Source organism: Micromys minutus (genome assembly GCF_963924665.1).
Source record: "Micromys minutus genome assembly, chromosome: 1".
NCBI lineage: Eukaryota > Metazoa > Chordata > Mammalia > Rodentia > Muridae > Micromys > Micromys minutus.
Genome location: NC_137969.1, coordinates 201,299,822 through 201,311,457, shown reverse-complemented (window position 1 = coordinate 201,311,457; position 11,636 = coordinate 201,299,822).

Genomic DNA, 11,636 nt, shown 5'->3' with positions numbered 1-11,636 from the left:
AAAGGGACGCAGATACAACCAAGAGGAGTAGATGGCAAGAAATAATCAACCTTAGGGCAGAAATAGACCAAATAGAAACAAAAAAAAATTCAAAGAATCAACAAAGTCAAGAGTTGGTTCTTTGAAAAAATTAACAAGATTGATAAAACCTTAGCCAGTGTAGATAAACCTTAGCCCTTAGCTAGAGGGCAAAGAGAGAGTATCCAAATTAACAAAATCAGAAAGAACAGTGGACACATAATAACTGAAATTGAAGAAATTCAGAAAATCATCAGATTCTACTATAAAAGCCTATACTCAACAAAGCTGGAAAATCTCAAAAAAATGGATGAATTCCTAGACAGATACCAGATACTAAAGTTAAACCAGGACCAGGTAAACCATTTAAATAATTTCATAACACCTAAAAAAATAGAAACTGTCATCAAAAGCCTCTCAACCAAAAAAAGCCCAGGTCCAGATGGGTTCAGTGCAGAATTTTGTCAAACATTTATTGATGACCTAATACCAATACTAATACCTGCAAACTATTCCACAAAATAGAATCAGATGGAACACTACCTAACTCATTTTTTGAGGCTACCTCATTCCTAAACCACACAAAGATCCTACAAGGAAAGAGAACTTCAAGCCAATTACACTTATGAACATTGATGCAAAAATATTCAACAATATACTTGCAAACCAAATCCAAGAACACATCAAAACGATCATTCACCATGACCAAGTAGGCTTCATCCCTGGGATGCAGGGATGGATTAATATATGGAAATCCATCAATGTAATCCACCATATAAACAAACTCAAAGAAAAAAAACATATGGTCATCTCACTAGATGCTGAGAAAGCATTTGACAAAATTCAACACCCCTTCTTGTTAAAAGTCTTGAAAAGAATAGGAATCCAACGCCCATACCTAAACATAATAAAAGCAAAATACAGCAAACTAACAGCCAACATGAAACTTAATGATGGGAAATTTAAAGCAATCCCACTAAAATCAGGGACTCAACAAGGATGCACACTCTCCCCCTACCTATTCACATAGTACTGGAATTCCTGTCTAGAGCAATTAGACAGCAAAAAAAAAAAAAAAAAAAAAAAAAAAAAAAATCAAAGGGATACAAATTGGAAAGGAAGAAGTAACAACATCATTATTTGCAGATGACATGATAGTGTACTAAAGCGACCCCACAACTTCCACCAGAGAACTCCTACAGCTGATAAACAAGTTCAGCAAAGTGGCCGGATATAAAATTAACTCAAACAAATCAGTAGCCTTCCTATATTCAAAGGACAAACATGTGGAGAAAGAAATTAGGGAAAAGATGCCCTTCACAATAGTCACAAAAACTTTGAAATATCTTGGTGTGACTCTAACTAAGCAAGTAAAGGACCTGTATGACAAGAACTTCAAACCTCTAAAGAAGGAAACTGAGGAAGATCTCAGAAAATGGAAAGATCTCCCATGCTCATGGATTGGAAAGACCAACATCTTAAAAATGGCCATCCTACCAAAAGCAATCTATAGATTCCATGCAATCCCCATCAAAATTCCAACCCAGTTCTTCAAGGAATTGGAAAGATCAATGTGCAATTTCATATGGAATAACAAAAGACCTAGAATAGCGAAATCCATCCTCAACAACAAAAAAAAAAAAAAAAAAAAAAAAAAAAAAAAAATCTGCGGGAATCACTATCCCTGACTTCAAGCTATATTACAAGGCAATTGTGCTGAAAACTGCATGGTACTGGTACAGAAATAGGCATGTGAATCAATGGAATAGAATAGAAGATCCAGAAATGAGCCCTCACATATATGGTCACCTGATTTTTGACAAAGGAGCAGTAAACATTCAATGGAAAAAGAACAGCCTATTCAACAAATGGTGCTGGTCCAACTGGCACTCAGCATGCAAAAGAATGAAAATAGACCCGTTCTTATCTCCTTGTACAAAGCTCAAGTGTAAGTGGATCAAAGATCTCCACATTAAACCAGATACACTGAAACTATTAGATGAGAAAGTAGGGAAAACCTTAGAACACATAGGTACAGGAGAAAATTTCCTGAACAAAACACCAATGGCTCAAGCTCTAAGGTCAAAGATTAACAAATGGGACTTAATGAGATTGCAAAGTTTCTGTAAGGCTAAAGACATCATCAAGAAAACAAAACGGCAACCAACAGAATGGGAAAAGATCTTTACCAACACCACATCAGATAGAGGCCTAATATCAAAGGTGTACAAGGAACTCAAAAAGCAAGACACCAGAGAATCAAATAACCCTATTAAAATATGGGGTATAGAGCTAAACAAAACGTTCTCAGTTGAGGAACACCAAATGGCCGAGAAACATCTGAGGAAGTGCTCAACATCCTTAGCCATCAGGGAAATGCAAATCAAAACAACCCTGAGATTCCACCTCACACCAGTCAGATTGGCCAAGATCCAAAACTCAGATGACAGCAGATGCTGGCGAAGCTGCGGAGAAAGAGGAACACTTCTCCACTGTTGGTGGGGTTGCAAACTAATACAACCACTCTGGAAATCTGTCTGGCGATACCTCAGAAAATTGGATATAATACTACCTGAAGACCCAGCTATTCCACTTCTGGGCATATACCCCAGAGACACTTTAATACACAACAAAGATATATGCACCACAATGTTCATAGCAGCTCTATTTATAATAGCCAGAAGTTGGAAAGAACCCAGATGTCCTTCAGAAGATGAATGGATACAAAAATTGTGGTACATTTACACAATGGAATACTACTCAGCCACCAGAAACAATGACTTAACCAAATTCTTAAGAAAATGGCTGCATCTAGAGAAGATCATCCTGAGTGAGATAACCCAGTCACAAAAGAACAGACATAATATGCAGTCACTGATATTGGGATGCTAACACCAGAGGCTTGCACTCCCCCAGAAACAACTCACAGACTGTATGAAGTCCAAGAAATAAAGAAAACAAAACAAAACAAAACAAAAAAATCTTTACACAACAAGAAAACTTTGACTATTTCCATGTTACATTTTGTTTTATATGTACTTTATGCTCATTGTAACTATTAAGTTTTCAATGCATGCTATCAAACCTTTAAAAAATCAAGTACTGACTAAAAAATATATTCATATAGTTTTATGTAAAAATTATTTTAAAATCTGAAAAAAAGTGCTGAGAAAAATGTATTGTATAATTTTATGCAAAAATGCTTAAAATCTGTACATTTACCTTTGTTTTGTAAAATAAAGTTGTTTAGGAAAAAAAAGAAAAAGAATAAAGAAAGTTTCTTCAACAAATGGTGCTGTTTCAACTGAGAGTCAGCATGCAGAAGAATACAAATCGATCCTTTCTTATCTCTTTGTACAAAACTCAAGTCCAAGTGGATCAAAGACCTTCACATAAAACTAGATACACTGAAACTAATAGAAGAGAAACTGCAGAAGAACTTAGAACACATAAGCACTGGGAAATTTTTTCTGAACACCAATGGCTTATGCTCTAAGATCAAAAATAAACAAATAGAACCTTATGAAATTTCAAAGTTTCTGTAAGACAAAGGACACTGTCAAGAGGACAAAACATCCTCCAACAGATTAGTAAAGGATCTTTACCAATCCTATATTTGGTAAAGGGCTAATATCCAATATATTCAAAGTCATTTTCAACTGAGGAATACGGGATGACTGAGAAGCACCTAAAGAAATGTTCAATAACCCTAGTTATCAGGGAAATGCAAATCAAAACTACCCTAAGATTCCATTCCACACCAGTCAGAATGGCTAAGATCAAAACCTAAGATGACAGCAGATACTGGCGAGGATGTCGAGAACGAGAAACACTTCTCTATTTTTGGTGGGATTGCAAGCTGGCACAACCACTCTGGAAATCAGTCTGGTGGTTCCTCCAATAATTGGTCATAGTACTATCTGAGGACCCAGTTATAGCACTCTTGGTCATATACCCAAAACATGCTCCCACATTCAAAAATGACACATGCTCCACTATGTTCATAGCAGACTTATTTATAATAGTCAGAAGCTGGAAATAACCTAGATGTCCTTCAACAGAAAAATGAATACCAAAAATGTGGTACATTCATACAATGGAGTGCTACTCAGCTATTAAATACAATAACTTTATGAAATTCTTAGGCAGATGGATGAATCTAGAACATATCATCCTGGTTGAGGTAATCCAATCACAAACACACGTGGTATGTACTCACTGATAGGTGAATATAAGCCCAAAATTTCCTAATACCCAAGATACAATTCACAGACCACATGAAGCTCAAGAAAAAGAAAGACCAACATGCAAATGCTTCAGTCCTTTTGTGAAGGGGAAACAAAAATATTTACAGGAAGAAATGCAAAGGTAAATTTTGAAGCAAAGACTGAAGGTTATCCAGAGACTGTCCTACCTAGGGATCCATCTCATACACAACCACCAAACCCAGACAATATTGCAGATATTAAGAAGTTGCATACTGACAGAAGCCTGATAGAGCTGTCTCCTGAGAGGACCTGCCAGAGCCTCTCAAATACAGAGGTGGATACTCACAGCCAACTGAGAACAGGGTCCCTAATGGAGGTGTTAGAGAATGGACTGAAGTAGCTGGTTGGGTTTGCAACCCCATAAGAACTACAATATCAACCAGATTTTGCAGAGCTCCCAGGGAATAAACCACCATCCAAAGATTACACATGGATGGACCCATGATTTCAGTTTCATATGTAGCAGAGGATAGCCTTGTTGGGCATCAATGGGAGGAGAAGCCCTTGGTCCGGACAAGGCTCAATGCCTTCGTTTAGGTGAATGTCAGGGTAGGAAGGTTTGAGGGAGTGAGTGCGTTGGAAGCAGGGGGAGGGGTAATGGGATAGGGGGCTTCTGGAGGGGAAACTGGGAAAGGGAATATAATTTGAAATGTAAATAAAAATACCCAATAAAAAATTCCATCTAATCCAATGTTTTATTTTATCTTCAGTGTGAAAGACCATCTTCCTAAGGCTTATGAACTTACCCAGATAGTTGAATACATTTTCCTGAGAGACCCTCCCTATATGATAGCATAAGTCAGAAAACCATTTTGGAGAATTTTGAAAACATATTTTGTCTTAAGTCTTCTAATATGAGACCTCAGTTGGGATTTGTCATTTCGTTGGTATCTTTCTTTCTCTAAATCTTTAACAATACTCTTTCTTCTTCCTGAATTGACCTAGATGATCTCATCTTATCTCCTACACTACCCAGGAACACAAAATATGTGGTCTATTTTTGGCTCCCCTAGAAAAGCTGCTTTGGAGCAAATCTGTTTTCAGCCCCTCCTAGGATGAACAGGTGACATACAAAGTATTTTCTATTTCCAATTTTTACAACTCTTTCCAGAAAACAGCAGGCAAACAATTTTAATACAAGGCCATTTTCATTATGTGTCTACTAGAGAATATATCCTTGCATTAAAATAAACAGTAATAATACAAAAAGTTTGCTCATACAGTAATAACAACTTTTCTAAATTACAGTGATTGTATCACACAGCAGTCTAGTAGAAAATGTGGGTTTTTTTTTTTATCAGAAGACAGGGAATTTATTATTTCCCTCTTTTTGGCATTTTACAGCAATTGGAAGCAGGTTTCTGAAAGAACAATTCAGTACATCAGCTCTCAAATACAAAATATATTTTTTTCAGCACTGAAACAACTCATTTAATGCCCTACTTCAACAAAATATTGTCTACCCTATTCTGGTAATTATATCAAGTCTGCTGTGCACTGATTTACACAGTGTATTGTTTGCCTGGATAATTGGGGCTATTAAGCTGCATTCAGAGGCTGTAGTATACCTACAGTCTCTAATTAATTAGACAAACACGCAGAGAAGTAACCGGCAGTGTCAAAGTTGTGTGTTGTGTCTTCCTTCACTCTCCAGCAGCAGCAAAACCAAGGGAAACAGGCAACTTGAACTCTCTTTGTAGGTTTCTACTCTTGAGGGCTGGGAGGAGCCAGTACAGTCACCGCCCCCCCCAACACAGACCTTGTATTCAGTTCTTAACAATTTCTCACCACTGAACCACTCAACATGTGAGGTACCTAAACCTGTAAATCAACTGGTATAGTTTCTTCACCACGTCATCAAAGTGACAGCTTCCCCCTCTACCCAATTTAAACAGTGGTCACAGAACTCGTTCTTTTAGATAGCATCATCTCGCTAACCGTGGACTAGGTTGTCAGGGGACTATGATTTTTCCCAGAATTTACACACTCTTTGAAGACACTAAAAACTCCATATTCATCCAATATGTTAGACTTATGCATTCTGTGTGAGCCACTAGTGTGTAGTCTGTGTTGTGCATGTACATTGTCTCCCAATAGGCACACTGGGAGATGAGTAGTCTACTCATGAATTCAGAGCTGAATAGGTTATTGAGAAATGGAGCCTCCATCGAGGAAGCAGTCAATGGAGAAGGCCTCTGAAGGGTGTGTCTGTCACTTTCTTATCAGCATCCTTCCTTCAGATCTTTCTGAAAGGAGAAGCCTCATCTACCAAATACTTCAAGCACCATAATATTCTGCCTCACCTCAGACCCAAAGGAATGGCTCCCAATGACCTGGGACATTTTCTCCTTTTAAATAGTTCATCTTGAGTGTTTATCACAGTAAGAAACATTTGACCAACACAGTCTAAGGTTCAAAGTCCCTAAAGCATCATAGCATATTTACTAGTTTTGTAACTTCTCACAAGAGCAATACACGTCATACATCAACCCAGAGGCCAGATGCCTGCCCCAGGTCACCAAAGGCAGCAAGATACTCATGGTCCCTGGTCTTCAGCTGCCCTCACCTGGCACCAACAGCACACATAGTTATATTGCAGGGGTTCAAAACTCTTCAAAAATTAAAGAGAAAAAAAATCTTCCAATGCTCCCTGATTTACAAAAAATTTACATAAATACACAATACAAAGTGTAATACAAAATAATAGTGTGTTGGGTGTTTCACAATGACTCAGTTTGGGGCAAACTGCTTCTCTTTTACTCCTCCTTGTAATTATTTCATCCGTAAAACATATATTACTGAACACAGCTCCTGCTCTGTCAAAAGTGAGCCACAGGCTGGGGAATGTAGAAGCCAGGGAAATGCCAGAATATGGTGCTATTCAGAGTCTGTTCCTGCTACATAATTAGGAGATAAGTATGAAAAAATTCAGAATTCTTTAATGCACTTAAAATCGCTGTCATGAAGCAATGGCTGGCAGATTTGCATGTGAAAGGAGTGTGAACGGCATGTAGGAAGAATTGTGAAATTACTATAGTATTTATTATTATAACTTGGTGTCATGCTAGTCTCATTTTAGAATGAACCATAAGAATAGATTAAATTAGTGCCATTTTCTTTCCTTGTTAACATCTTTGTCACAAGAGCAAGCTGTCAGAATTTAGTATCTAAAATAGTCCACAGATTATTCCTCATGATAGCTGGCCATTTCTGAACCCTGGACTTTGATTGGTTGCTCTCAGTCCTGTCCTTACCGATATGGGATGGATGCAGGGAAATAATAATCTTTTAAGCAACTAATCAGGTTGCAGACACTCTGGTAAAGGCAAGAAAGACGGCATAGTGCTACAATTTTCAAACAGCATTTGATAGAAAATATTATGTCTTAAGAAAATACTTTGGACCATGGCTGAAAGTTGTATTTGACATGTGACTTTATGATTGCATTAGCATCTTTCTTCTTAAGTGTCTAAGATAATTAACAGTGAACATTTTTAGTCCCAGACATTTGAAAAACTTGAAGACAAGTACTGAGTTTGGCTTAACAGTCTTTTACCTCTTCCACATTGTATTTATACCCCACTGGTGCCCTAGTTTCTGCGTCTGCATCCACCAGGAACGTTCCCTTCTACCATCATTTTCCCAAGTCACATTTCTTCATAGCAAGGGCAATTGCAAGTCTTGGTTTCTCCCAAATTATCCCACTTTATGCCTGTTATTGGTGTAGTTACCCGCATCTTATTCTAACACTTAAAAATGTCTCAGTTAGGACAATGTGCTATATGATTACACACTATAGCATAGAGACGCTCACTGCTCATGTGACTGTGCTGACTTTGCCTCCTGCTTTAGCTTTTGGCTGACTGACTTTTGCACAGAAATTTGTCATTCATCTCTCTAGTTCTCATGGGAGCTTGAACAGAGAAAGCACTTGGCAAATATCTCTCAAATCAAGAAAGAATATACAGTTAAATCATTTCACTATTCAAACTACAATCATTAACCTCTTGTTTTCCATACTGCATGGAACCCAGGGGTCTTAGTTACCATTTTATTGCTCTGAAGAGACAATATGACCACAGCAACTCTTATAAAGGAGAGCGTTTAACTGGAGCTTACTGATAGTCAGAGGGTTAGTTCATTATCATCATGTCAAGGGCCATGGCTGCCTGCAGGCAGAACGTGCTGGAGAAGTCGCTGAGTTCTACCTCAGGATCAGCAGGCAACAGATAGACAGAATGACACTGGGCCTGACTTAAAACCCACTCCAGTGACACACTTCCTCCACTGAGGCCACACCTCCTAATCCTGTTAAATATTGCTACTCCCTGCTGGCTAAGTATTCAAATATGTGAACCCAACTAGAGTGGGAGCTACCCCAAAATCTGTTGCCTGTCTGTGAGACAGGTTCTAGCTGGGCTACCTCGACTAGCCTCCATGAAAGAGGATGTGCCCAACCCTGCAGAGACTTAATGTACCAGGGTCGGGGATACCCAGGAAGTTCCCTACTCACGCAGAATAGAAGCAGAGGAAGGAGAGGGGAAGAGTGCACTGGAGGGGGGGAGCAATGGAAAGGGTATAAAGTGAATCTGTAAAAATTAGTTAATTAAACCCCACCTGAAAAATTCAACCTGTGACAAAACAGCTGTGGAGAACTTTCAAGCTATCCTTTGAGAAAGTCACTCAGCCAAAGAAGCAGGTAACTTTAAAATATAGGCTCGCTTGGCTTGTTACACCATGTGCTGTGTAGACTGTTGAGGACTCTGCCTCATATCCAGGTTTTGTGGGGTCTGAGGTAAATACAATTTGTAAAATAGAAACAGATCATCATTCACTATACTGGCGCAGTTTTACCATTTTTTACCTCTATATATTTGTCTGCAGAATTTAAGTGTGATTTTAATGTGCAGATTCTGCTCCTTGCTAAGACCCTGTTTGAGCTCATGGTTTAATCTCTGTCCCCAGTGTCCCAGCTGCCATCGTACAGGGGAAGGAAGGAGATGATGACTGTACTTTGCTGCACATAATCTCCAATGTCCACTTAATTATACAGCACAGCAACCTCGTGGCTTCATGATGTCTGCCTGGTGCAGTGTGTTTGTCCAATATTCAAAAAAAGAAAATCTCCCAGGTTTTAACAGCATTTTTACCTGGTGCCACAAAATGTCACCTTTTCTGAAATGAGCCTTAAATTATAATGATCACTAGAATTACCAAAGACACTGGATGCCTGCTCCTATGTCATGATACAGGTCAGGATGTCCAAGCACTCGACACAGTAAGGTTCAGCACTAAATTCAACCACATGATCTTACCCTCTCTTGGGATTTTTTTTTTTAATCGTATAGAAATGTATCATTTGGTTCATTTCAAGGTATTGTGTGCGAGGCCCCCACAAAACCAAATCATTAATCGGAATTAATCATGGAAGTACGAGAAAAGCAGCGAGCCAGCCTGGCCAAGGGTGACCTGTCACATAATCAGGACACATTAAAACCACGGACGCTACAATTTTTTTGTAAAGGCTCAGGGCAGGAGTGTGGAGAGATAAGTGGGCATGTTTTAAAGATCATAGACAATGTGTTCTTCAAATGAGTCTAACTTAACGCTTCTCACAAGGTCAGATCAAGGGCGAAGAAATGAGAATTGGCCCAACAGAAGAGCAATTTCCAGCTGAACAAAGAGCCAGATACTCTCTTCTTCACTGACAACAAGAAAACCCATGGGAATTCGAGAAGGGTTGGCCACTGATGCTAAAAATGTGTTGTCCGTCTTCAAGGCTTACGAACTCTCCTTTCAGCCATCTTTTATACTGCTACTCTCCGTTTTCGTCAATGACCTTTCTTCCATCCAACTCAGCCTCCGCCTAATGGCCTGGAGAGGGACTTCTTCACACGAAGGAAAGCTTTAGATTTCAGATCCCTCTTTCATTAGAGGGGAAAGTGAACAGTCTCTGTGTGCTGGGTGTTAATGAATGTGAAGAAAGATTTTTTTTTTTTGTATGTGTTTTACACATTATGTTCTTGACTCCGAGAGGTGCCACAATAAATTGCCGCGCTTCATTTACAAGGAGCCATAACAGAAGCAAAATGAGAATCTGGCGACAAATTGCTTCTCAGTCACCCTGGGTCAGGCTGTTGGGGCTAATGAGAAGAGGGGCTCTAATTTTAAACTCCTCCTCAACCCAGCCATTCCTGCATTAATGTTCACTGTTGTAAATTGTAAAGTCAAATGAAGGAGGCACTGTTGAAAATTAACCAGTATTTTTATCCCTCGAGTGCCCAAGAGAGCGTATTTTGGCTTCTGTAGCTGCTGGTTATCAGGGGCCCGCTCAGCCTCCACCAGGGGTGCCAGCTCCCTTGACACACACATCCCTCCCCAGCACAACACTACCCTTCTGATTTCTTCTCCGTTTACTCCCAAGCTCTCTTTCCACCTTCACAAAGGAAAATCAACCAGCCGAGTAGAGATTTTAAACAAGATCGTAATTGAAGTCTTGGAGGAGCCGAGTTGGAAACCATCTTCTGTCTGGGTCCCGTTAACAAGATGCTGTCTGTACACAGGCGTTAAAACCCAGAGAATTGGCCTATCTGCTTAGTTGTGCTGCATAACACAATCATCTGTAATCGTGGGTGCAGAAGAAGAGCCAGTATCTCTCACCCAGTAAGACCGGAAGTGCGCTGTCACTGGAAGCTTAAAACAGGATTTGAATAAAGAGTGAAAACCCAGTACTGAACCTGCCACTTACAAAAATGTTTTCCTGATGCCCCTACTTCCTGGTCTGCAATAGCAAATCTCAAGCAAAAAGAGGTTCAGGAGAAGGGAAGATGTCGCATTAAATAGTCAGAGTTTTGATCCCACGAGATATCCAGTCAACAACTCAAACTTCAAGGTTGCGGGTGTGGGGGGCGGTGGGGATAGGGAGTAATGTGTTTTGAGTGAGTATTAATGAGACGAAGTTCCTCTTGTGTGTAATGGGTCTGTCCGGGTGCATTCTTTCATGGAATCACTACATAAAATACAAATTAAGCACACTACCCTAGTCTAATCATTGTAATCAGTTATGTTTTCATGTGTACATCACTGATCTATAAGGCTGTTGTCGTTCTTGTGTGTGGTTTAATTGCTTGTTTTTGCATATCTTGTGTGGTTGATGATGTTCTAGGAATCTTTTCCCCTAAAGGAGACTTTGTAAATTACTTTGTTTAGATGCTAATGATTGTATTTCATTAGTGGCCCTCTCATCCAGAATCATCTTTAAATGAATGAATATGCCATAATTAAAAATCTGAATTATGAATTACTTTGAAAGGAGACAACATTGTCCCGATTTCCCACTGCGACACAGTG